The sequence below is a fragment of the Octodon degus genome, unplaced genomic scaffold, assembly GCF_000260255.1.
Source record: "Octodon degus isolate 3935 unplaced genomic scaffold, OctDeg1.0 scaffold00106, whole genome shotgun sequence".
Lineage (NCBI taxonomy): Eukaryota > Metazoa > Chordata > Mammalia > Rodentia > Octodontidae > Octodon > Octodon degus.
In genome coordinates, this window is record NW_004524682.1 from 205255 (window position 1) to 232987 (window position 27733).

A 27733-nucleotide genomic window follows, 5' to 3' on the forward strand; every position below is an offset into this window, starting at 1 on the left:
AAAAAAAAAAAAAAAAAAAAAAAAATCTCATGCCCTAAGGTCTGCATGGGGAGAGAAAAATGAAGTAGTTACCAGTGACTACTTGGCTTGGCTTCAGGAAGGTCCATTAAGTGAAACAAGGAAATAATTTAAAGATGAGATTGACTTCAAATATTGTGCTCAATGAGAAACTCCATGACTGGTGCTGTTCCTAGATCGGTATGACTATTGCTTTTGGACCTTGGCCTCGCTGCCTCATAGTAGTGAGAACGCTGTGACACAGAAGCTGTTGGAAGTAGAACTCACTTCATACTGTAAGAACAACATTTTGGAGAAAGCAGAAGACACGGATGAAGAGACTTAAAGCCAGTTAGCTCCAAATACTTAACATGTGAATTGTTCTAGTTAAAAGGAGAAATGAAATATTTAAATAAAAAAGACTACTACTGTTAAGTGACATTTTATTCTAAAACCTTTCCTGGAAATCTACCTAAACAGCATTATGTGCATCCAGTCCTTCCTATTTGGAAGAAAGGTATTATCTTTTCATGTCACTAAGAAAATAGTCTTTCCTCAGGCAAGAGAGTCAGCTCTTTACATCTGCGCAGTTCACATTCATTCCTGATACTGTCTGCATTTTCTGACATACTTGGAAGAGGTGACTGAACAGTGTCGTGGCACTGTGGTGGTGCCTGTGGAGGTACAGATGTGCTGCAATCCTGCTATTCTCATTCATGTGCACTTGAGGAAGGATTTCACTCTGAATCCCAAGGACATAATTGGTGCTTGTCAGAGAAGAGCCCGTGGAGAGACAATCATGTCCCCTGGGGCTGCTCTTCCCCTCTGGGTTAGCTGTGGGCTGGCGGTCATTTAGCAGGAGATGAGCCTTCTGCCTGATTGCTGCTAGCTTGCAGATGACTCCCTTCATGGTTACTGATCATGGAAGGTTGAACATTAATACCTGGTTGATCAGCTGGTCAGAAACTGCTTATGCATAGCCAGTCAAGTTGCCGTCCTGTGGAGATCAAAAGACCACCTACTCTTTACATTTCTGGATTAGCATGGTTTCCTTCTCTCTTTCTCCCTCAGAGCTTTCTGTCCTTCAATCTTGTGTTGAAGAAGAAGAGGAAGAAGAAGAAAAGATTATAGTGTACAGGGAGGTAGCTTTGATCTCTACTTCTTTACCTTTTCCTCTCTTTTTCTGCCTCTCTGCACCCAAAAGGCTATTTCTGACCTTGGAGGGTGTCATGTTGCTTTCTTCTTGGGAGCCCTTAGTCTCATTTCCGTTCAGCCCAAACAGGCTGTTACACATCCCCTAAATTCTGTGATTTTACTTGGCTTCCAAACATCTATGACAGTGTCGTTCCACACATAAAATAATATTTTGGACAAGATGACGGTGCACATCTTTCTGACTTCTTTCAAGGGGAGAAGTACCTCTTTGGCCTTCACAGCTGTGCATGGTTTTAGAGAGAGAAAAGAATATGTTTATTTCATTGAATTAATTTGTCTTATTTTCCTGAAAGTGAGTATATAGAAGGCAGAGGGTTGTGGAAAATGTTCTTGGATCATGAGTTTGATGCTTAATAGTCTCCAGGCTTAATGCCTGTCACCTAGTTTGACACGTAAATGAAGCGTTAAAAGCGGCATCAATGGATACCAGCAAATGTCAGTGGAGCAGTGTGGTTGTGTGTTAAGTAGGATATGGGCTTTTTGTGTCAAGTGATTGAATTGTCTGCATCATATGGAAAGTAGTCAGCTTTGGTTCCTAATAATACAATTCTTTTAGGCATCTATTTTTTAGACTGTTAGTCTTCCAGTTAAATAAAGTTTACTTAGAAAACATTTTTAAAGTGCTTCTCACAGTAGCAAGTTTCTATTCCCCTTTTCTAATATGCTTTTGATTCAATTTTAGAAAATGTCAAATTCAAAGTATGTCTGTGTTGAACTCATTTGTACAAGACCTGAGAGGTGGAGATGGTTTGTCCCCGTTAAGCCATGGAAGGAGCATAGAATCCTCAGAACGTTCCTATGGTTATCTGCGAGCATTCTGTTTGAGAACACTATAGTAACTGCACCCTGTTCAGCTTCTCCATGAATGTGAGGAAATCAGTATAAGAAGAATAATGTTGGGCCGGGGAGATGGCTCAGTGGAATAAGCGCTTCCCTGGCAAGCCCAAGGGCCTGAGTTCAATCCCCGGTTCCGCAAAGAAAGAAGAATAATGTTACATATCTACCCATTTAGCATTACAAAGATCATTCTAGATACATGGTACTCTTGATTTAATTGAAAATTTCACTGTGATAAGGAGAGAATGGTCAGATGGCCATGAAGTTCTTTGTGACATGTTATATATGGCCATGCTTTACGTAGTATCATGTAAAATTTCTACTTTGTATATTTCCTTCTGGGTTTTAGAAAAAGAGACAGAAGTGAGATTGGAGCTTTTCGCTCTTAAAGTGACTGAAGCCCTTTGATGGTAGTAGAGGCTCCAGAATATACTAAGAAAATGGGGCCAAGGAATGATCGAATCGGGCCATAAATGTTCATTTTAAGCTTACTTGGCATTGTATGATGCTAATGAGATGAGCTAATTCTGATAACTTGATCTCCAGTCTTTACCAGTATTCTGTTCAGTTTCTTAGTTGAGCATGTGATAATTGTTCTTCAGTACTCACTGACTAACTTAGTTTGACTAAAGAAAGATGTCTGCCCACAATTCCCTTATCATAAAATAAAATGTGCGCTATTTGTTTGACAGATCTAGAAGCACGTTTTGTTTACTCAGGCCTCATTCACAAGGTAGTCTTTATCCTCTGAAACGTCTCTGAAATAGTCCTTGCTCATATAACGAAGTGAGCTAACGCGCATTCGTACATGCTGCCTACACACCTCTCAGCCACTTTAAACCACTCTAGTTGCTTAGCTTGGGAAGGAATTTTGGGCCTCCAGACCATTCAGTGAGCCAGTTGTCTGTATAAAGTAAACTGCCCTGTGCTTGCTGTGGAAGATAACACTCATCTGTTCTTTCCTTTCCTTTTGAGAAGAAACAAAAGTTTCTAGCAATCTGATATCAAGTTTGTAACTAGAGTTTTCTTAAACTAATAAATTTAGTCATTATTTCAAAAACAAAAAAAAAAAAACAAACAGACAAACGAAAAGCCCTAATCATGTAGAAGGAAATTAGGAGAGATGGAAAAGCCTTCATGTGAGTATCTGTGCAAACAGGAGAAGGACTCACGGGCACGTTTTCCTCTTAGTCTCATGATTTCAAGTTGAACAGGAGTGTCTCGGGAGCAGCAATTTTTAGATGATTATTATTTGTTCTCTGTGCTTTAAGGAAGGGTCTACAGGATGTTCAGGGTCTCACTTCTAGATCAGACTCATAGTGATTCTCCTGTTTACAGCCTCTCAAGAGCTGCGATGACAGGCACATGCCACCACGCCCATTCTCAGTTGCCCTCTCAGTGCGCCCCAGGGGTGGGGCCAGCATGGCAGGCCCTGGAATCAAACCCTGGGCCCCTGGGCCTGCTTGCAGGCACTTTAATCAGCTGAGCTCTTTGGCCGGCCCCAATTTTTAGATTCAGTATGAGAATGGACAGAAAATGAATTGTGTTACTTGCACTTCATTCATAAAGTTCATCACTTCCTATAAATATGTTTATATTTATATTCTATGATGATAAAAAGAACAAGTACTTAATTAAATGATAATGGATGTACTATACCCCCAATTATATACACTGAATTATGGACTTGAAGGACAACAAGGAAGCAATAGTAATATTTCTCATAGCAATAGTTTTAAAATATATGATTTCTAGTGTCATTATCTGCCAGGGATAGTGCTAACATATCTTCTCTTAACACTTAAAGCAACCATATCTAGAAGGGATGTGTTAGTACTACCCCTGTTTATTGAAAGGGAAAGTGAGGTTTAGAAAAGCTAAGCTCCCTGGCTAGGGCCAGTCCGTGAGATGGAATGAGGGTTGGAAGGCAGCCTGATGGAATCAGAACTCCTGCTCCTCACAGTTGAGCAGCAGTAGTTGGGTCCCCTCCCTTTAAGGAAAACAACACAGGTGAAAGTGGAAAATGTGTACCTTACAAGCTACGTACTTTCTATGTAGAGGAAACGGGATTATACAGCTGATCTATTTTAGTGCCTTTTTAGATGTTAAACTGTATACTGTGTTGTCCTGGCAACTTCTCCCTTCTGCCTGTCACATCTCACCAAAAAAGAGTCTACCTTGCTATTAGAGACTATAGAACAGAACTAGTCTTCAGTATAGCATAACTTAGTGGAATTTAATTTTGTTCAGAATTTGACATAAAGTTGAGATAGTTAAGTGCCGATCATGTTTTATGATAACTCAGTTGTATAGATGAATGAAAATTTCATCAGGTAAGAAGTAGCATCTCTAGGAACTCACTAAGGAATTGATTATTAAGTTGTTGTGAGGTTTGTTTTGTTTTTGGAAGTTGAAATAAATCATTTAGTTAGATGTTACTGATAATAAAAACCAATGCTACAGATCTGGGTTAGAATCTGTGGCCACTGTTTCTGGAAAGGTATATCCTTCTCCAGTGACCAGTTTTATGGAAAAGAAAAAAGAGTGTAGCGTTGGTTAGCACATTCCTCGCCAGTGACACTGGGCCGTGTCGGTAATAGCTCTCAGAAACTCCACTGTAGTCAATATACTTTTAGAAGTAATATAGTTGCTTATAAAAAGGTTGCATTTTTACTTTTCTTACCCTTTTTATGTTTCTGCGGTTCATCCATAATTTCTTAGGTACCGTTTCTCAGCCTGATTGAGTGGTCTTCCAGACTTATTTCCACATATGTCGATACCTGCCACAGATAGTGCTGATATGTCCCCTTAACACTGAGAGCAACCATGTCTGGAAGGAATGTGTTGGTGTTATGGATGGATGGTGTTTATTTTCTTCTCTATATCCGTAAGTTTGTGGCTTTACAGAAGGCATGTGTGAAGATCAAAGCTTTTCCTAGTCACTTACTTTATACCGCTACTCTCAGGATAGTTTACCTGAAACTCTCTGTTGTCCTTCAGGTTTTTACTTTGTTTTAGTCATGGCTTGCAGTCTACCATTCATTTAATGCTGCTTGTTTATTATTCATGGATAACATTTTATTCCTCAGCCAGTTGTTTATTAACAGTTGTGCTAATAGTGAAAATTATGATTAAGTAGTTTGTTGCTTTTAGATATTTTATATGGGGCTGGGAGATAGCTCAGCAGCATAAGTGCCTGCCTGGCAAGTACAGAGTCCTGAGTGTGATCCCTGATACCAAAAAAGAGAGCATGCTTCAGATATACTTGATAACATACAAAAGTTTTTAGTGTAAGACCCAAGTTGTGCACATATAGATAGCAAAATGATGAATTCCATTAATGATTTTGTTGGCACTATAGGAATGAAAGGTGTTTCTGATATGAGAAAAGAAGGGTGAAGTGTATTTAGGAAATCAGGTCTGTGGGATTTGCTGACTAGGAAGCCTTCCTGGAGTGAGGGGATTCTAGAAACGAAGATGCCTTGTTAATCTGGGGAAAGTGCTGCGGTGGACCATCCAGAAGAGACCTAAGAAAACGTACACAATTTGGTAGACTAGGTATACTTTACAAAATTGACAATTGAGAATTTCACTGATAGTACTGTTATCTTTTAGAGATAGTTCTTAACAATATTATTTATTTATTTATTTTGATTCACTTATTAGGCAACAAAATTAAAAAGTTCCCTGTACCTAAGGAGTTCATAGTAAATGATTGATTGCTGTGTGATTTAATAGAGAAATACAGGAGCACTCTATGAGCCTATGTTGAGACTATAAAAAGTAATGCCTATGTTAATTGCTTCTAATTGCATCAATTTAGCTAACCTACAGCATATACACATTTCAAAATGTCATGTTGTTCACCAATATTCATAAAAATTTTGTCTATTAGAAAACAAGTTTAATTTTTTGGAAAAGCTTTCACTAGATGAAGAAAAGGTTGTAGAAAGTAAATAGAAATTTGATGGCCTGATTCTTAGAAATTACAGGATTTGGTTTTTGGCATTCACTTTGAGAGTATGGCTAGACTCAGACATGATTCTACATGTGCTGTTCCTAACCAACCAGACAATCACTTGCTTAATCCTTTTAACATCACTTTCATGTCTCTCTAAGTCTCTACTATCTCTGTAGCACCCTGACCACATAGTTTATCCTCCCAACGCTGCTTTCTGTGTCAGAAACAGTCTCTTCCTAGCCCCAGTGACTTGAATTAGAATTGTTATAAAATTTTTCTTAAAATTAAAACCAATTTGAATTTCTGATCTAATGGCCTTGGTTTTACACATTACATCTACCAAATAAAAATCTGGTCTAGTTTCTATGTCAGACTGTCTCAATTTATGAAGACAGATATGTTCTTCCTAAACATGCTATTCTTAGCACAAGATTCTTATTGTCTTCCAGGTTTCTTCATTTGATAAACATTTTCCTTCCTTATGTTGTTTTTGAGGTTGTTATTGTCTTTAATGTTTTCTTGATATCTTTCTAAAGTATAAAAGATTTGAAAAGTCTGCATTTCAATTTAAAAATAGACAACTTTTAACTTTCAGTCTTCCAATAAATCTTTTATCTTATCTAAAATTTCTCTCTGCCTGTGATTTAATGTGTTTTCAGATCCACAAATTTTAAATATAAGAAGCTAGATACACATTTTCTCACTGTTTTCCCCCATGGAACTATCTGAAAACAATCCTTGCTCATGGAAAGTCGTAATTCTTGGAGAAAAACAAAGCAAACAGAAGACCTAAGATCTAAGCTTTCATCTGATTGAAATGCCTAGACAGAGCTTCGGAAGGCCTAGATGAAGCCCCCAGGGTGCTGGCTGAACCTGAGCACGGAGGAATATGGCCCAGTTCACCTACATTTCAGATTTTCAAAGAGCAGCCATAAACCCTTCTTTCTTTCTTTCTTTCTTTCTTTCTTTCTTTCTTTCTTTCTTTCTTTCTTTCTTTCTTTCTTTTTTTTTTTTTTCCGGGACCAGGGATTGAACTCAGGGTCTTGCGACTGCCTGGGCCTTATTTCTAAGTTAAATAGTCCGACTAAGTATGAAGAAATGAGTCTAACTTGATAACTCTTTGTACCAACTGTAGCCCCCATAGCACTATTTTGTGGTTGTAGTATTATATAGCATCTCATGTCCAACTAGCCTATATGTTGTTGCTTATTCCCAAAACTCTAAAGACATCATTATGCCCTTATTTGTTTTTCTCAGTAGGTTAGGAACTTTCTGCTTTTGTGGTGCTTGGCTTTCCCCATTGTATTACTTGAGTTAAATGGTTATATAATAGCTAATCTATTTAAACAAAAGCTTCTGTCTTTATTGGGAGCTATTTACATTTACAAATTGTCTTTGTTGAGCCAGACAAAGTGATCAGTTTTACTACTTACGTTTATTCTTTTGTCCTAAAGCAAACAAACAAAGAAAACAAATTCACAAGCTTTTTAATGAGTTTAGAGTCCCTGATGAACTGAATAAATAAATATGTTCTTGACTAAGAGGAGAAGTGATCAGCATACTCTAGGCTTTGCTGATTGCTTCTAAGAAAGTCACCACCATGTTGCATATAAATTACGTGTTAAGAAAACTCATTAAGAAATCTAAAGAAATAAAAATAAAGGAAATTGAGGCTCTGGCTGAATTTCAAAAATTAATCCTCTGCAAGAATTACAACAGCATCTTTCTTAAAATCTAGGGCTCCTAGTTTGTTTTATAATTTGGTTACAAATCATTAGTTATTTGACAAAAAATATTATCAGGAAAGTGGCTTAATGTAAAAGGCCAGTAACTATTTCCAATTGAATATTAACTACAAATAACAATAAAATATCTCTTAAATAATTTGTCAATGAAACATATCATTGAACTTAAATACTGATTTATGCAGTTTTCAAGAACATAGCTAACATTTCCATTAGGATCCTTGTACATCATTCATAAGTGTTTCTAAAATAATTATTAGAGGATTTCTCTAAGTAATGTAGGTATGGTCTATTATGCTCAGATAGTCAAATCTCAGTGAATGAGGAAACTTCTGTTAACTACCCACCTCAACTCCCCCCAAAACACCTTGATCACTTTTTGCTAAATCTAAGTGAAATATTTCTGCATGTAGAATTTTTTATTTATTATGTTTCACTGCAAAGTGCAAAAATAAATTCTTTTTATGTTTGAACGACACATCCTGCTGGAATAATATGGCAGAGTCCCTTTGGGGATTATTAGGAGCATTGCTCATGTGCGACATCTAGCAGGGCGGCCCTCCTCTTGCTCATTCGGGAGCTGCAGCTTAGGCCAGTGTGCGATGCTCACAGGCATTAGGCAGGGAGAAACGTCTGAGTGGGAGAAGGTCAAGGCGCGGGCAGGGAAAGGGGCAGAAGCGGAGACGTGCCCTGAGCGAGGAGGGCTGATTCACTTGAAGCTAGAAACCGCCACCACATGTCATTGTCCACAAGAGGCATATTTAAAGATGAGCATTATTTGATACTTCGACAAAACAGCTTGCCAAAAATAACTGATTCTTTGTTATTTGAAAGGGTGGCTGCGATTTCTGTACTTCTTTGGAGATTATTTGTACAGCTCATTTGCCTAAGTCTTGCTGATTTTTATTGTCCCTTGTGGCATAAGTCTGTTTCTTCTCATGTTTTTATACATAAAGATGCTTCATTTTTATGGACTGTCGAAAGCTTATATATCTAATTTATTTTCTGATGCAAGAATATGTTGTGTTTGCTTGCACTGAAAATATTGATTTACTCGTAATGCACACCTGCCTAATTAAAGAAATACATTTGGCCAGGTGAATGAACAGCAATCCACACTGGCTTTTCTGAGTGCTGTTCCCTCTCCTTAGGACTGCTCTGTATACATACTTTCTGTCTGTCATTTTCCTTCTAGTGTGATCCATCCGAATTCATGTTTGGCTTTATGAAGCTACTCAGGGGTCTTCTTTTTTCTGGGGAGTCTTAGCTGCCACATCCGTGTATCAAGGTAGATGTGATTTACTGTACTTCATTTCCCAGCATCCTCTATAAAACTATCCTTCAGGCTGAGAGGTATATGCTACTCATTTAGATCTTCATTTAAACTGTGGGAGTTTAATTCATGAATTGCAACAAGCATGTGGCCATGCAATGAATTAGTTAAGAGATTCAATTAATATAATTGGCTGATTCATTTCCTGATCTTGCTTTGACAAGAGTTATAACAGGGATTAATATTCCCTTTTATTCTCAAACAAAATTTTATCCTTTTAGAAAATCGAGTAATTAGAAATGCCAGAATTGCCATATATTACAAGCTTACATCCTAGTGTGTTCTTTTTTTATATATAGTGATTATATGATTTTGTTAGTTTATTTGTTTGAGATAGAATCTTGCTATGTAGCTCAGGCTGGCCTTGAACTCACTGTTAGCTTAGGCTGGTACTGAACTCATGAGATTGCCCGAATTCAGCTTCCCAAGGGCAGAAATTATAGGTTTGTACTGCCATTCCTCATGTATACCAGTGTTTTTTTCACAGCAGATTGTAGGGCATTCATAAGTGTACATCATTCATAAGTGTTTCTAAAATAATTATAGTAGAAATACACTGTGCCAAACTTGGAAGTAATACATGGATGTAGAAACTTACTGACATTCGATCTTTCAAAATGATTTAGACAGAAAACTTTTGGTGTCTACCTTTGCTTATAGCTGTCAATTACCCTGGACCAGTTGTGATACAGGAAAAGTAAACATTTAGATTCAGATTAAGTGGGTACTGGCTTTGAACCTGTTCGGTAACCTCACTGTGTCATGAGTGACCTAGTTTCCTAACACATTAAATGCAGGGATTGAGGTAGTTCCTACTTAGGTCTCTTCCAGAATTTAAGTTTTGTAATGTTTAACCTACAGATAACACAGTGAGCTAAATTATTTGTCAGTGAGTTTTTTCTTAGTGTGTTTTTCAGCTCAGCATAGTGATTATAAGGGAATGGGCTTTCGAGTTAAAAATCTGTCACCTTGAATAGGTTATGTCATTTATTTTTTGCTTCTTTATCAGTAAATTGGAGGTAGTCTGGGTACCTGCTTGATAAGAGTGCTGTGAAAATTAAATTTACACATGTGAAGTGCTTCAAATAGTATTTGGCATGTTTTAACTTCTATTTAAGTGTGAATTGTCGCATTGCTTTTATTATCTTTTTTGTTTTGTTTTGTTTTTATAAATTAGTTTACGATAGTTATTTAGGTGCTGGCCCTGACGTACCAATTCCAAGCTTAAGCATAGCACCTATTGAATCCAGACTTTAAGACCTCTTTCCCAAGATTTAACAAGAAGAAATGAAAGCAGGAGAAGAAATAAGAGCATCCTAAAGAAAAAGTGAGGGGTTAATTTGACAGGTTGGAGATAGATTTCTGGGCAAACTGCCATGCCAAAGTGATAGCCACTTCTATTTGAATAAAGGAAAATATAATGTTGTTTATGCTGTACAAAAATGCCAACAATTAAAGGTTGTATCATGTTACCCTACTACTCCACCCCCCAATTTAAAAAAAATGTTAATGCCACTAAGAGGATTAAGAGATTTGCAATTTACTGTGAATTATTTTAATCAGATTAAAGATCCTCCTTTACTTGAAGCTCAGCTCTTTGGACTGGGGAGTGGAGGTTTTCTTTTGGGAATCTGAACTGAGACAGGCACTTGGGAAGTGCGGGACATGAAGCAAAATTGGTGCCTGGTCGATCCTGGAGTAGCATCGTCTGCCAAACTGTGAGACAGAAATTCCAAAGGATTAGAGAAGTATGTGTCCAAAACTTCACAAGTTAAAAATTTCTTTGATTCTAAAAAACACTGCAGCCAGGTCCCTTGTTTACTGCTTAAATACTTCCTCCATGAGTACAATGATCACAAGTTAGAAGTTACAGCTCAAGAATAGGCTGTAAACAAGACGTTGACATAGCCTGGGAAATTCAGTGTTTTTTAAATAGAATTTTGGGGTGATTAACAGCTTGGTCTCTAGAGTAATTCATTCATTTAATAAATAATTATCACCTTTTCTGTGTTTGGCTCTCTGTACTTCAATATTGGCACTCTTGTTAATGAACTGTGTGAATGCAATTATATTACTTTTCTAAATTTTGATCACTTTGTCTAAAAATTGAGATTTGATTAAATAGAAAAAAAGACATATCCAGTACATTTTCCCTACAAATATTCAGTAAGTGGTAGGAGTTTTAAGTTGAAATAAGATAAATATAATCCTTGAGTTAAACCAATATTGTTACTGAGATCTAGTAGAATGGGGTTGATTGCTTTTAATAAGATGTGATAAAATTATGTGCTTCTTAATTGGACACACTAAATTAAGGTGCTAAGGTTATTCAATGAAGACTTTCAATCTCATAGTACAGAAAAGGATTTATAGAACTTTCCTTGAGACCATAGTACACATATTATAATGTTTTCCAGGATAACACCAGAATATTTGGTAGGGACACTAATGCTAATTGATTACTAGTCTGTAATACTAATACTGTAGGACATTTGCACAGCGTAAGAGCACTAGACCTTAGCTGCCACGGTCAGGGCAGCACCTTGTTTTGTAATGTTGTTGCCAGTTTTCTGTGTGACATACGCATTCCTGTGTGTTTTCTGTGACTATCTCAGGAAGTTTCTGTTGCTTATTGGGTGTGTGTTCCTGGTCATTTCTCAGGGAACCCTTTTTTGCCTTCCTTATTTCCTGTTTGTATGAATAATCTCACATCTCTGAGAGGGATGACTCCTGGCTGTATTGTAGGACTGCATATCCCCCAGAGCTTCCAGGGAACAGTATTCACCCTGAATTCAGCACATTCAAAAATAGCTTTTACTGGGTAACTGAGGTAGGTAAGAGATTTCTAGACATTGGAGAAATGGAGACAAACTTAGTTGTGGCCACCGCATGTGAAATTCAGATTATCTGATAATTGAGGGGGACAAATGAATGATTCGACTGTGGTGTGCCACCCACAGTGTGGAAGGAAAGAAGGGAAGATGTAGTTCCTACTAGACAAGGAGATTATTTAGTAACAAACCAAATATTGAAGAATTTCCCTTTCCTTCTCATTGTTTGCCCATTAGGCTAAGCAAAAGAGATACATGTGAAGACAGAAAGAAAAGAAATTGTTATGCATAGTGGGGAAAATGAGTAATATGCGATTGTGACGAGCCTGCCCTAGCTGTGCATTCTGCATCCATGCTTGAAATATGTGGACAGTAAAAGACGCGTTTGGACCAAACATGACCTTTTATGGTCATCCATCCTAGACCAAGAAGTGTAATAATTATTTCCATTTTTTAAAATAAGTACTCAATGAATGATTCAAAATATATAGGATGGTACAGATAGGTTATGTGCAGATAGTGTGCCAATTTATCTATTTATTTTTGGTCTTTTGAGGTAGGGGCTTGCTTTATAGTTCAGACTGGCCTAGAATTCACTATGTAGCTCTGCTGGCCTTAGACTTGCAGTGATCTTCCTGCCTCAGCCTGGGATTATGACACATGCCACCATTATGTGGCTTTATGTGACATGTGCTGGGATTATGACACGTGCCACCATTATGTAGCTTCACACAAGGGACTTGCACATCTGTGGACTTTGGTGTCTGTGAGAGTCATGGAACTTTTGCTCGTACACACGGATGGATGTACTTACATATTGGGTGTGTGTGAAAACCTTCCCGCAATCTGTGGTCGGAACAAGAAGGTTTTCATATCCTGTGTTAAGTAGATTGAATTTCACTGTGTGGCAAGGACCAGTACATGTTTCTAGGCAGTGAAGACACAGCCTGAGTGAGTCTCAAAGGCCTTGCCTCCAGGAGCCAGAAGACCCATGGGGTCAGTGAAAATGACATTGGGGAGAGATGGTGAGTGAATCTGTCTATGGAAAAGAAGCAATGAATAAAGAAAGTGGTAGGATGAATAGGTATGACTGACAGAACCTGTACAAGAGGAAGTTTCCCAGTGACTTCCGATGACTGGTATGGACACCAAGAACCAGTGCTGAGGAAGGAGCAATTTGTATGCCATCAACATTGTGCGCTGTGTTTCGGTGGTTGATAGTTTTGATAGTGTGTTGTCCACTGAGCGTTGTAAAACACCTGATGTACAAAACATTGCATCTGACATTTCAGAGAATCATCTAGAAATACAGGTATTTTTTAATATTACTTTTATTGAGAAAGAAATAGCAATGAGACAGTTTCAAAACAGGTTAGTAGGACAGTTACAATAATTAATACATTGCATATTGTTGTCTTTGTAGTAGTTGTTCATAGTACAAAATGCAGACATGATATTTTGTCTAAACACTTAGTTCAAAACTATCTTCTCACTGAACTAAGAGACAGTAGCTGTTTATCTATGCTATTTTGTATATACATATATATATATATATATATATATATATATATATATTCACTAAAAATGAAAAAACTTCATTTATATCCCCCTTTTTGGTTTACTTTTGTCAGAGATGAGAATTCCATTGTCATTCATATATTGTAGGTGGGCGAATTCAGCAAAGTAACCCAATATAGTCCAGTAGTCTATAAAAATAGTGGATTATACACAAGACTGGCCATGTCAGAAGTTGTTGATTTGAGCCTTTTACAGTTCAGCATATTAATATGGCTTTACTTTTTATACCTGAATTTTATACTTTTCTGCTAGATGATTAAGAACAAGATAAAGCAAGACCTGTATAACAACAAATGTAACTTTTGTATCTGACAAGGTCAGTCCAATTCCCTCAGCATTTACTCTGAAATCCTGTACAGAATTTTTTAGGTCTTTTTGTCAGTGTCAGCCATGTGGATGAGTCACGGCCATTGCTTGACCATTTTGCTTTCTGTGAAAGCCTGAGAGAATGTTTTCTCCATGTGACTCTCCTTAGGCACACTCTACATCCTCGATCACTTTCATCTGTGGCCCCATAACGTCTTTGATCAGAAAATTTGGGGCACTACTGCACTACAGGATGTTAGAGTTCAGGTTCTTATGTCCTGAGTCCTCGCTGACCTTGAAAGGCTAGGGCCAAAATAGAAATACAGTTTTGAGAGAAATCTAGGTGCAAGTGACAGGAAAAATTGCTGTAATGAGAAGTTTATGAGTAAAAGGGGGCAGGGAGTGTGACCAAAGATAAAACTAGCTTCTTTTGTTGTTTTTATCATTTTTTGTTTGGATCACTCTAATGTGAGTCTGTACTTAGCATCAGAGATCTGTTTATTAAAGATGAGAAATTAGAGGAAATTCATTTTGTGTTTGTTTTAGCTGAAGTCACTTCAACTTGGAACAAGTTTACTCTTTGATAAGTACATTGCCATTTCTGTAATGCACTATTGATTTAGAAAAAAAAATGGGTTATAGAATAGGCTCCAGTTACAATTTAATTCAATGAATATTTACTGAGTAATCACTTGGTAACATTATCTGGAATAAATTAGAGGCTTATGGAATCTGAGAGTGGAAAGAAAACAAAGAAGTCTGGTCTAACACGTACCAAGAAATTCATTCACCTTTTTATGTTTAGCCTTAATGTGTTAGCCATTTCCAAAGTGAAACCTTACCCCAACAGTGTTAAAGCAGATGTTCTCCATGTTATGGCTTAGATCTAGAATGTTCCCCCAAATCTCTGTGTGTTCAGAAGTGGAAGTTTAGGAAAGCAATTGGATCATGGAGACACCGATCTCATCAGTGGATTGATGGGTTGATGCAATGCATTCCTAGCTGAATGCACTGCCAGCCTGCAGGCTTGTGGGAGCAGTCTGCCCCCAGGGCATGTCTTTGGAGGGTGGATCTTCCTCCCTGACTTCTCCTTTCTTTCTCTGCTTCCTGGTTTCCACAAAGTGAGCAGCATTCATCTGCCATGATATTCTGCTCAGTGAGCCATGAGTCAATTGAAACATCACCTCGAAGTTGTGGTTATCAAGCGTTGTGACCAAGCAATAGGAAAACTAGTACCTGGCAACTTTTCAAGTCTCGTCTTCCTCCCCTGCCCACCCTGAGGCATGTGCAAGGCACATCAGGCATCACCTTGAGGAGGGCATACGACTCTCACACTTTCTGTGCCAGCTCCTAATTCTTCAGGTTTAGGTAAATTAGCCTTTGCACCAACTACAGTAATGTTCTGTACATGCCCTTACTGTAAGACTGCATTAACTCTATTGCATTGTATTTTATGTTCCTTTACTTCCTTTGCTAGATTTTGATAACTGGAAGGGAAGGAAATTTGTCTTATTTATTTATTTAATATTTTTATTGAGAAACAAATAGCAATGAGACAGTTTCACAACAGATTACTAGTACATTTTCAATAATTAATACATTGCATATTGTTGACTTAGTGGTTATTCATTGCACAAGATGCAGACATGCTATCCTGTCTCAAACACTGTTAGAACAAACCTCTCTATTCTTTGAATTAAGAGAATGGAGCTGTATATCTATCCTAACTATTCTGAGCATACAGATATAAAATGGCTGTTCATTTGTATCCCCCTTTTTTGGTTAGTTTTGTCGGAGAAGGGCGTTCCATTGTCATTTAAATATTGTAAGTACATGAATTCAGCAAAATATCCCAATATAAATAGGCGAAGCACTCAGACTGAAATACAAGACAGTGTGTTGGACTGTAGGACAGTAGATTTGTCTACAGTCCAACACATTGTCTTGTATTTCAGTCTGAGTGCATCACATATTGAGCAGATGCTCAACGAAATGGCAGATTCCAAGTGTAAGACCATGAATCCTAGATTCATTTATGCAGTTATTGATGCCTTAGAATAGACCTCCACTGTACTATGGTAGATCAAAATTAAATTTTTTTTTGTTTAGTGTTTAATGAAATTTATATACTAGTGGTCTAGAAATAGTCAATACTTTTTAATAAAGGTTGTATTTCACAGTGATATTAAAGAATTACTTTAAAATTAGATCCTACCATCAAAAACACAGAAATGTAGGCCAGATACTCCTTTTGGCAAAACTGGAGTAAGCGCAAGAGAAAACCTTATTATAAGGATCTGTCAAGGCTGATACCACATTTTGGACCAGATAATTCTTTGTTGTTGAACTCTCCCAAAGCACTGTAGAATCTTTAGCTGCCTCTTTGGTCTGTATTAGTAGATGCCCATATTTTTGGTCCAGTTGTTATAGGTAAACTTTTCTAGATATTTTCAAAACTAGCAAACAAGAATTCAGAACTACTGTCTTCTAGGTATGTAAAGATACTCCTGAAAGAAGATCTGTCTGTTAAAACTTTTAGGTTAGTTGACAGTTGCTGTGTAGTAGCCCACTTGTATATGGATCATGCACATAAACACATGTAAACATGTGTATACACACATGTATGTTTTTCATCTGCAGCAGTGAAAAAACCTCACCTCTTGTATATGTTGTAAGAAACTACAACCCTAAGCCTGCAAGGCTATTTTTATGAGGCAAAGGAGCTCAAAAGTTGTGCGTCTGTGTTACTTACTAGTTCAGTTTGACATAATTACATTGACTTTTTTGAAAATGGGTTTAATTAATACATGAATAAAGTCATTTATTTATAGATTAACATTACTCTGTGAAATTGGCAGATTCCCTTCCAGTGGGATGATACTGTGTAAATGCAACACATAGGAAACAGCGGGGTGTGGTTGTGATGTGAGGAGATAGGCCAGGAACGGCACAGGAGAGATTTGGAAGGGCAGTGTCTAAGTGGAAAGCTTAGAAACAGAGATACAGGCAGCAAACCACGAGGAAAGTTGGTGCGAAGGTCTTAAGCTAGCAAAGCATGGTAAGTTATGGAAACAGGAGGTACATTCCAGATTTTGAGACAGATAGGAAGGTTGCTGGAGAACTTGTCACTCAACAACTATCTATGTCAATTTGCAGAAGCATTTGGTTCATTTTATATTTTTAAAATACTTTAAAGAATATTGAAGCCAAATCCTCTAAAAATATCCAGACTCCTAGCCTCTCTTACACATGAGATGGTCTAATAATTTAAAGTTCTCCTTACTGTGTGGAAATTTTCACTTGGAAGTGGATCAGAGCTCCAGGCAGGCACCATGCTGGTTTGATGGTACTTTTCACCCATATCACATATGCCTCCATTCTAACATACGGGCTATATTAGCACATTTTCCCCCCTCTGGTTTAGAGGTGCGAGGACTTAGTAAGGACTTTCTGTGATTTCAAGTAAATTATGATGACATTAATTAGAGGAGTTACATGGTCCACTTGACACAGAATGGGATTACTGAGCATGCTCTAGAAGGATGTTCTGTGGAGGTGGAAGTGTGGCAGGGATGGTGGCAGTGGAATATTTAAGAGATTGTGGAAGAGTTGATGGTGGCTTACGGTAGGGGCAGGAAGGTGGAGAGGATTGCTTTAGATGCTCAGCATTGCGATCTCAGGTTCACCGTTCACACAGCAGGAAGGAGTCCTCCCTGGAGCTCATGTCCATGTGCAATAATGAGAAAAAGCTCTTGATTTGTGCAATACAGCTATCGTGACAGTAGGATTCCTAAGGTACAAATCCAGGACCTTACTAATACATGTGCCCTGCGTGGGAACAATGGTAGTGAGGGAGTGCCAGTAATTAGCCAACTCTGACCTGAAGTTTTCTTTGGCTACAGATGGAATTTGTTAGAAATAATTTATGTCAATATTAAGTCTAAGGTGCACTGCCTCAGATAGCAGAACAGATACTTAGGGCTTGGAGTGCGCCGCAGTCCTTATTTTCCATCTGGTTCTCCAAACAAGCACCATATGAAAAGTGTCCTGGTAGGCTGAATGTATGGATTCATGTCTGTGAGGTATTTATAAACACACGATGTGAATTCTTGCCCCTTCTAGCATTTTAATGGCTTCACGTTAAATGGTAGGTCATTATACTTTTCACTGAGACAGTGAAGGGTGATTAACTCCGTCTGGGTTCAACCAGTGTAATTTTAGAGGCTACAAATATTGTTACAAGTCAGGTTAAGGTTTAAAGGTGAAAGTATAGTGAAACTTGACTGAATGACTTTTACAGCATGGAGTTAATGTACACAAACAAAGAAACTCTTGTTTTCTTTCCATTATGAGTGCAGAGAACAAATGACTTGCTTGTTAGAGAGCGGAAAATGTGAAAATTAGGTTGGTCTACAATAAAATTCATGCTGTGTGAACCCATTTACTCAGTATTTCAAATTGAAAGTTCTTTGTAAAGGCCTGGTTAACGTTGCTGAGATTTAGAAACTTTAGACCCTTATTGCTGATGCCCTTTGTTGAGATAAGACTATCCTAACAAATGGCATCAACAGATTTACTATCTTTTACATAAAAAAGGCAATTGAGCTCAATAAAATACCCTAGTACACTCTTGTAGAGGAGAAAATTGCCTTTTTCTTTCTACAAACTGTTTTTAATAGATGCAACTCCCCCACCCTAAATGTTCCCATTTCCTCTATTCCTCTGAGTAAGTACAGTGGGCATACCCTTTTTTTTTTTTTTTTTTTTTTCATTTGTTGGGTTCAAATATTGAGAATGAATTCCAGTTAAGGAATAGAACTTGAGACATAAAGTTGTTTATAATAATTGAGAAATGTGACTAAAAAAACCCCTGAAACTTCTTTCTGTTTTTTGTTTTTCAGTAGCATGGATCAAATCTAAGGATCATACTTGCTAGGCAAGTGCTCTACCACTGAGCTATATACCCCTTTCTTGAAGTTTTTTTCTAAAGCTGTTTTAGTATCTACATTAATCTTTTTGTCTTTTTTTTTTTTTTTTGGGGGACCAGGGATTGAACTCAGGACCTTGCACTTGCCAGACAAATGCTTATTCTACTGGGCTATCTCCCCGGCCTACATTAATCTAAAAGTCAGCTAAAAATTAACCTTACGCCTATATCAACTAAATTTATTGAAATGATTGGATGTAGCAAGGCTGCTCATATTAGAGGAGTTGGTGCTGAAAACTGGAATTCAACATTCTGGAGACTTAAAAAAAATCCTTATGTCTAATTAATTGAAACTTCTTTTTCTCTTTAGTATTTAAGTCTTTTTTACATATAGCTTTGCTTTACTTTGACTTTCTATTCAAATCTAACAGAATTTGAAGAGGAGAAAATATTTTGGCCCAACAGATTTTTAGGCAAACTTCAAAGAATTTAGGGCAAGTTTTTTTTTTTCATAGAATAAAAGAGCTTTAACTGTTTATAACTAGAACCCCCCCCCCCAAAAAAAAAAAAAAAACCTCAGAGGAAGTAACAATAATGCATAAAGTAAATAGCTTTGATTTGGGTCAGCCTATCTCTTAGAAAGCACAGCAGCCCCACCTGACATCATTCAAGGCATAAAGGTTGGCATGGGAGGAGCAGGCCTGGGCTCTGAGGTCACGGTGGAAATGGAAGGGTCAAGGCTTTGCACTTAGCCTGTGTCAACAGCATCCTGCCCCAATAAGTCTAAGGACTGATTTTACTGGGTTCCACCCCATATATAAGTATATTGTGCCTTTCCCTTGACTCAAATGAAGGAGGAGGTAAATGCAAGCTGTTAGGCTTTTGCATTTATGCCCAAAGTTGACTCAAGCCAAAGAAATCTACAGAAGAAAAACCATTTCCATTTTCCTTAAAATGCAGTTCAGTCAAGGATGCAGCATGGTTGCTAAATAGATTTTTTTCCTAAAAGTATTTTTGAAAGTGTGTGTATGAGCGTGTGTGCCTATGAGCATGCAGCCTTTACAAATTAATCTTTCTGTCACACGTTCTGGCATTGCTAGATGGAGCATGTTGCATTCAAGAGTATAAACTAATGTCATATTGTTTTGCTTGGACTGTGTCCTTGTGTTTTTGGCTTCTTTTGATCCTTTGAAATTATGTAAAGATGGGATTATAAAATAGAATCAAGAAAATTTTAGTTCATCATTGTGAAATACACTCAAGAAAATCCAACGTTTTCTGACTGCACATGGCTAACGAGATAAAAACGTGTCCTCTCATCTCCAACATGAACCTTAGCATATATTTTGTTCCTTATTCCTGCTGGAAGTTCAGGGAAGATAGAAGAAACTGAGCTATCTATTTCAGAGATTTCCTTGAGCAAGATCCATCTGTTTCAGAGGTTTCTTTGAGCAAGATTTTTGGTTGTCCCGCAAAACACCAAATGCAGATGGCTGGACTTCTTGGGCATCTTCTAGTCTGTGTGATCACACTGTGTTGCTCCTTTTCGATGGAAGCCTTGTGAATCCTTGTGACCGCCCTGGTCTTGACTGTTGTGGTCTTGAATGCGGAGAAGAAGTTGACGAGGCCACAACTCCAAAGACATTTGTACTCTTCCGTAAATAGTAGCAACTCTATTTAAATGGAGATAGGAAACTTGCTGGCGAACCTAGCAAAACTCCCCTCATATTGCTTTGAATACTTAGTCAATGTATAGAATGAGACACCTGCCCTCAGATACCACGGAGCCCTGGGTTTTGCCTGCCTCTATGGCTGGGCCTTTGTCTGCTTCAGTTAGGGATATTTCTCCTCATTTAAGCATAATGGCTGGTGGTGGTAACTGTGGAGTCCTGGTTCACTTTTGGCAATAGTGAGAGGATCAGATGCCCCTAACCCAACAGTGTTAAGTTCATTACAACTTCCTGTTGGGACTATACTCAGCCCAGTGTCATCTTTAGACCAAGAAATATGTTAGGAATATGACATGTAGAACATATGGGTCTAGCATGGCATCACCTTGTTCAGGACTTTGAGGAAAGGTAGATCTCTAAACAATACCACTGTCCTTATGGAGAAGGAATAGGCCTTCAATGTTCTTTGTCAAATAGAGAAAGGTATCCATATATTCATCAGTGAAGATTACCCATAGTTTTTCATCACTGTATTCCAATCTTGGACTATTTTCTGTTTCGGTCTGCTGCACAATATTTAGTTTTAGCCATAATATTAGATTTAGTCATAATTTTAATCTTCATAAACATCTTCTGGATTTCTGATTATTTCCACAACATTGCTTTTGTTTTCTAGGTGTAAAATTCCTGCTCTTCAGTTTACCTTGGGGTTACATTTTAAGGTTTTTTGTTTTGTTTTGTACAGGGTTTCACTACGCAGCTTGGACTTGTAGTGATCCTCCTGATTTCTGCCTCCCTAGTGCTGAGATTACAGGCATGTGCCACCATGCCTGGACTCCATCATCAGCTCAGTGTGCCCCAGGGGTGAGGCCAGCATTGCATGTGGTGCCGGGGATCAAACCCTGGCCCCTGAGCTTACCTAAGCAAGCACTTAATCCACTGAGCTCTACCACTGGCCCATGGGATTACATTTTCACCCCATCATTGAAAATGTCTTCAGTCAAAAATACAATCCAGCAGACAGATAGTGAGGTTAAGCTTAACAGCCTAAGTAGTATGGTAATAACTATAAGCTTGCTTCTGGATGGTTAACAACCTAAGTTTGCAGATCAAAATTAGAGAAAAAGGAGGGCTGCAAGGAAAGCCAACATTTTGGCTCTAGCCTTCTAAGGTCAATTAAGACTCAGGACATATGAGAACTTGTACTGTAACATCATGTAACTCAGTAGTGTCACAAATTTTCTGATCAAGGAGATTATGGGGCTAAAGAGGAAAGTGATTGATGATGTAGAGTGTGCCTAAGGAGAGTCACATGGAGAGAAAACATACTGTCTTTCACAGAGAGCACATTGGCCAAGCAATGGCCGTGACTCATCCACATGGCTGACACTGACAAAGGTTCTACAATCTGAGGTACAGGATATCAGGATAAATCCTGAGGGGATTTCACTGACCTTATCAGACCCAAAAGCTACAACTCTTGTTGCATAGGTCCTGCTTTACCTTGGTTTTAACCATCTAGCAGAAAAGTATAAAAATGAAATATAAGAAGTAAAGCCATGCTGTTATGTTGAGCTGTAGGGGACTCAGGTCAACAATTTCTGACATTGCCAATCAAGTGGAAGACCCAATACTATTATGGGCTACTGGACTCTTTTAGATGATTTTTGCTGATTTTACACACCTATAATATTTAAATAACGGAACTTAACAAAAAAAGGGTATACAGATAAATGTCCATTTTGTATCTGTGTATTCAAAGTGGTTAAGATAGATATATAGTTACATTCTCTTAATGAATAGAGTGATTTGTTCTAATGGTGTTTGTAAATAGGATATCATGTCTGCATCTTGTACAGCAATTAACCACTAGGAAGAATGTATGCAATGTGTTAATTATTGAAACTGTCCTACCAATTTGATTTGAAAAAAAAAATACAATCCATACACTAAATCTGCTGATCACTATATATGAACAGCACAGCGCACAGTGGGGTAGAGGTTGCCAGTTCATGTTTATGTGGCTGATTAGAAACTGTGACTCCTGTTGCTATCTAGTATTTGAGAGACGTGTACTGCATATTAGTAGCCCAGAAAAAAAGATGGAGCTTTAAAACTCAAATGATGGGTTCTAATGAATGTTTACTGCTTTTGTGCTATAGCAAGGTTGAGAAATCGTAAGTTGAAGCATTGAAACCTTGGGACTGCACGTTGTTTCCCTAAAGATTTCTGCATACATTAATTAATAGTCTCCCCCTTAGTTCCTTTGCAATGGCTGCATTAGCTCTGTTTTCTCTGAGTGCCAATTTGTACTTTTTTAATTTTGGTCTTTCCATCTCACTCTGCGCCTGACCTCCATATGTCTGATAGCATTGTCAAAAAAGAAACTAATCGAATCCGTTGGCTTCTGTATCACCACTGATTCCCATTTGGAATTCTCTTTTGGAGCTCTCTGTGAGTAAGCAAGTGTGACCCTTTGCCTTAGAGGGTCAGCAGGGAAGCCTGAAAGCCAGCTGTCAGGCTACTGGGCCACCAGACACATTAAAGAGTGGGTTATACCAGGGTTTACTTGATCATTTGTTCAGATTCACTGGGGAAAGATCTGTTATTTTTGCTGGAGGTAGACACCAGATGCTTGATTTTGCCTACAGTTGGGATGGACTGGTTGACAAGTAAAAGAGTTGCCCCTTTACAGACTTTAAGGAGCCCTGCTACTTCAGACCCCTTCTGTGTCTACCTTCCAGGGCTTCTCTGAGTTTGGGTCTTATCTTCCAAGCTACCTCAGTAGAAATCTACATAGCCCACCTCTGCATCACAGAGGACTCTAATGAGCACCTCTCTAATACTTTAGTGTGCTCTTTCTTACTCTTTTCTCCAGAAGTTTTTTTTTAACATAAGTTAACCCACTCTGTACACCAAATTTTTTTTATTATTTTATTTAATCTTGCAGAAAATTTATTTTTAAGTCAATAAGCCATAAAATAAAGCATTACTTATGATTCATGAAAACAGTTATGTTCTTGAGGCACAAATCATAGAACTACTGAAATTACCAGCTTGACAATACTTTGAGGATAAACCAATCAATTGATAGATGAAGTCTTATACAACATATTGTAGGATTTTGCTTCCTAATCCATTCTGCCAGTCTATTTCTTTTAATTGATGAGTTGAGTCCATTTACGTTGATGGTTATAATTAAGAACTACTGACTTATGTTTGACATGTTATTTACCTGCTGTTATATACCTCTTTTTCTCCTTTGTTTAATTGTTTGCCCTATTTGGTGGGTTCTCTCTGTTCTCATACATGGAGTTGTGGTCATTTTGATCCCTCTCTAGAATCTTTTAATAGTCTGTGTAGGGTTGGCTTTGTCGTCAGGAAATTCTTTAGTTGTTCTTTGTCATGGAAGTATTTCACTTTTCCATTAAATTTGAAAGAGAGTTTTGCAGGGAACATCAATCTGGGTTAGAATTTGTTTTCTTGCAAGACTTATAGTACTTTGCTCCATGCTCTTGTTGACTTCATGGTTTGTGAAGAGAAATCTGCTGTTACTCTGATGGGTCTTCCTATAAATGTAATCTGATTCTTCTCTCTAGCAGCTTTTAGCATATGGTTGCTGTGCTGATCTTGGTTATTATATGTCAGAGTGTGGTTTTAATTAGGCTGATGTTATTTGTAATTCTATATACTTTGGTTACCTGAATGTCAGATTGTTTCTCCATATTTGGGAAGTTTTCTGCTATTACTTCAGCCCATATTCTTTTTATATCATTTTTATTGACTCCTTCTTTCTCGTAGATTCCCATTAGTCTTATGTTGTGCATCTTTGCATCATCTTGTAGATGTTGAATTATTTTTTTTCCTGCATCCTAGTTGTTTTTAAGAGATCTTTTGTTAACTTTTCACTAGTTACAACGGTGTCTTCAGGGTCTGAGAGACTATTTTCACTTTCATTCAGTTTTGCCAACATGTGATTGAGGTTTTAATTTCCTGTATATCTCTCTGAAAACCATTTTTTTATATGAGGACCATTTCTATAATACTTCTCATATTCTGTATCAATGCATTTTTAAGAAAGCGAGGAGACAACTGTGTTTGATCTGTTATCCTAAGTATAGTTGATAATCTTATCCTACTATAATTCGTATCTTCAAGGGTAGGATATTATATATAATAATTGACAATATTGGAATATAGTGCTTATATTTTCTTAACGATTTGTTAAACCCCTAAGTAGAACAAACACAAACTGATTCCCATTGCAACTTATCATGTACTTATTTTAATAGTTTGTGTATGTTTATCATAATTGTAGTACTTGTAAATGTTAATTCCTAAGTAATACTTAAAATACAAATATACATCCATTCTTTTCTTATTGGTTATTTTTAGAGCTGTACAGTTTATTTATTTAATTTATCTATTACTTTTATAGGGTTTTTTTGGTACCAGGGATCAAACTCAGGATCTTGTGCTTATCAAGCAGGCACTTAAACCACTGAACTATCTTCCCAGCCCCCAGTTTATTTATTTGAATTTATTTTGTATTTTTGTATGTGTGCCATGTATACAGATTATATTCCATATGCGGACTTGGTACCTGTACCTTTGCAGTTCCATTGCCCTACCCACTGTAAAATGAATACACTTTGAAATTATAAGGTTAAGTGAAATAAATTGGACACACAAGCTTAAGTATCACATGTTTTCTTTTATATGCTATTGGTTATTAGTGATCCTGCAATTTATTTTCACTCTTGCCTTAATTCACAAACAAACAGTTGACTCATTTGCTAAAAAGTGCCTCACAGTCACTAAATATATACTTGTATGTTGGAGAATAACCTGTGGCTCAGTCTTGTGCTTCAGTGCTAGAGGAAATTCATAATATAAGAATCTCACATATTACACAAAAAGTGGCTCGTCTAGCTCAGTGCAGTGGCACATGTTTCAATTTTAGCTGCATGAGAGGTTAAGACAAGAGGAGGGAAAACTTGAGTCCAGCCTGAACAGCTTAGCCAGACCTTGTCTCAAAATTAAAACATAAACAAGATCCAAGTTGAATCCCTTAGGTACAATGAATGAGCAGGACCAAAAAAAGGGAAAAGAATATTGATGAGCAAAAATACTAGTATTGCTTTCTTAGAAAATGTTAGAAAGTAGTACTATTTCATTTACAGAAGGTATCTAATGTTGGCAGGTATATTTTCTTTTTTTCCTGAAGTAGATATTGCTATCAATCACTACCGATGTGTAAAAATATTTAAGCAAAAGGCAAATACCTTGTTTCTCTGCCTATTTTGGACTGTTATTCTGACTTTTCATAGGCTTTCTTAAACTTCTGTTATATTTTATTCGAGTGTATTTAAACAATTTGAAAGACTGGTAATAATATTAAATTTAATACTTCTATCAACACAGATGTACCTTTCATAGAATGTACAGTGTATGGGGTTTTGTTTTTTAAAAGAAAATTGGTGAATAGTCAACAATGAGGATTAATTTATACAACAGAAGGTAAAAACCTGAGCAGATGTTTTCTGTACCCCCAAGGCAGCTAAAGCTCAGTATTAAAGCCTAAGGAAGAAAAGCTATTTTTTTTCTCCTCTTGGGAGAAAAGTATATTCCTGTGTTAAAAATAGTTAAGATTTTATTTTTGAAACACGTTTTTGTGTGTGCTAAATGAGGGACATTGTGTTCCTCATTCTTCAACACTTATTATCTATGATTTTTTCCATAACAGCATCGGTCTCTCCTAATGACCAAAATTCAGAACTCTGCATTCATTGTATGTTTCCTTAACTTTACTTCAATAAAACTTGCTTGACAGTTTGATGAAATGTCATGATTAGTTTTTTTTAAAAAAATAGAAAAAAAATCAGTAGCAATTACAAAATGAAAGGTTTCAGGCTTGGGAATTAATTTAGTGTTGGAAATACTTTTGTAAAGTATATAATTTTAAACTGGCGATATTTGATCTAATCTATATAAATATCTTTTGTTCCTGAAATATGTCAGTGATTACCTTGTCCCTGGCTATGTTTCATGTTTCCAGCAGGTGGGGATAAAAGGTCTCCAGAGATGAAAGCAATCCCATGTGCGCCACCGGGGACGTTAGACCAGTCTATTTCAGATTCAAGACTTACAGAACACTATGGAAGTTAGAATAGGCCTCATTTTTCACATCTTCACAGCCACTTTGCTTTTAATTTAGTCAATTGAAATGGAACCTTCCCACAATTACACAAGATAGAAGAGCCAGGCAGTCTAAGAAACTTTTCCTGTGTCAAGAGTTGCCTTCCATTCTTAGCTCTCCTTAGTCCCGATGAAAACTTCGATGAGACGCGTGAGTGTAGACAATATTGTAAAAGTCTGAGAAACATAAACGGACAATCTGGGCAGCCAGTTCTTTCCCCTGAGATCTGTGTACATCTAGTGCTCTTAAAGAAGATGCTGTAGTATCTTTACAAAGAAGTATTAAGGGGCTGCAGGGAGTGTAGGAAATAAACAAGTGTGTGGTCATAGACTGGTAATTATTTCTAGTGGTTACAGTTCTATATATTCAGTGACTTGAATAATATAATATCATTATTGCAGAGTGCTTGCCTGAAAGGTCTGCATGCAGATAAGACCTAGTGATAATTAAGTTGTTTTAAAGCTATGAATGTAGTAACAGAACACCAGGACTTGGAAACACACATCCGCCAAAGAAATGCTCAGTTGTGTTCAGAAGGCAATTTATCACTGAGCTGTTTTCTTTCACCGCTTTCTTCTTACATTTCATTGCTAGTGTAACTTTTGTGAGGTCTAAAAGTCACTCTCCAGCTACTTGAATACTCTGTTTGTATGTATCTTATTGTGTTTTTATGTAATTTCTGTATTTTTTTTGGTCAAGGCAATATTTAGTTATTTAATTTTGCAGTACTGATTGTTTCAAAGAAATAGGTGTTTTGAGAAAGGTAGCTCTACTTTTTCCCTTCTTTCCTTCTCATCTCAGTGATCTATTTTTTTGTGGCAAGAAAAAAAAACAAGCAGGCTTTTTCTTTGGCCTGAAATCTCTGAGCACTTTGTCATGTTTTGGGGGAAGAGGTTAACATTCTGAAACACTGCTGTGTTTTATTGCCAGTAAATGTTTTTACTTACTAGTGAAAAGTTTGTAAATAGGCGCTGTTTAAGAACACAAAGAGATAATAAGTACCCAGCCTTTTCCCTTCAGATACTCTCTACCTAGTAAAAGCATTGGTGATCTCAGCCCTTCTGAACAATAGTTGGGATCACAGAACCACTACTCATCATTCAGCCTGCCTGGCTTAATTAGCAGCTGTGACTC

The 27733-nt window shown here is 37.3% G+C and overlaps 1 protein-coding gene across 4 annotated transcripts in view; it reads left to right on the forward strand.

The window, feature by feature from the left end:
* The window catches only part of Robo1 (roundabout guidance receptor 1), a 423922-nt gene that overhangs the window by 5109 nt on the left and 391080 nt on the right, over positions 1-27733 (forward strand). The gene's annotated exons all lie outside the window — the stretch shown is intronic.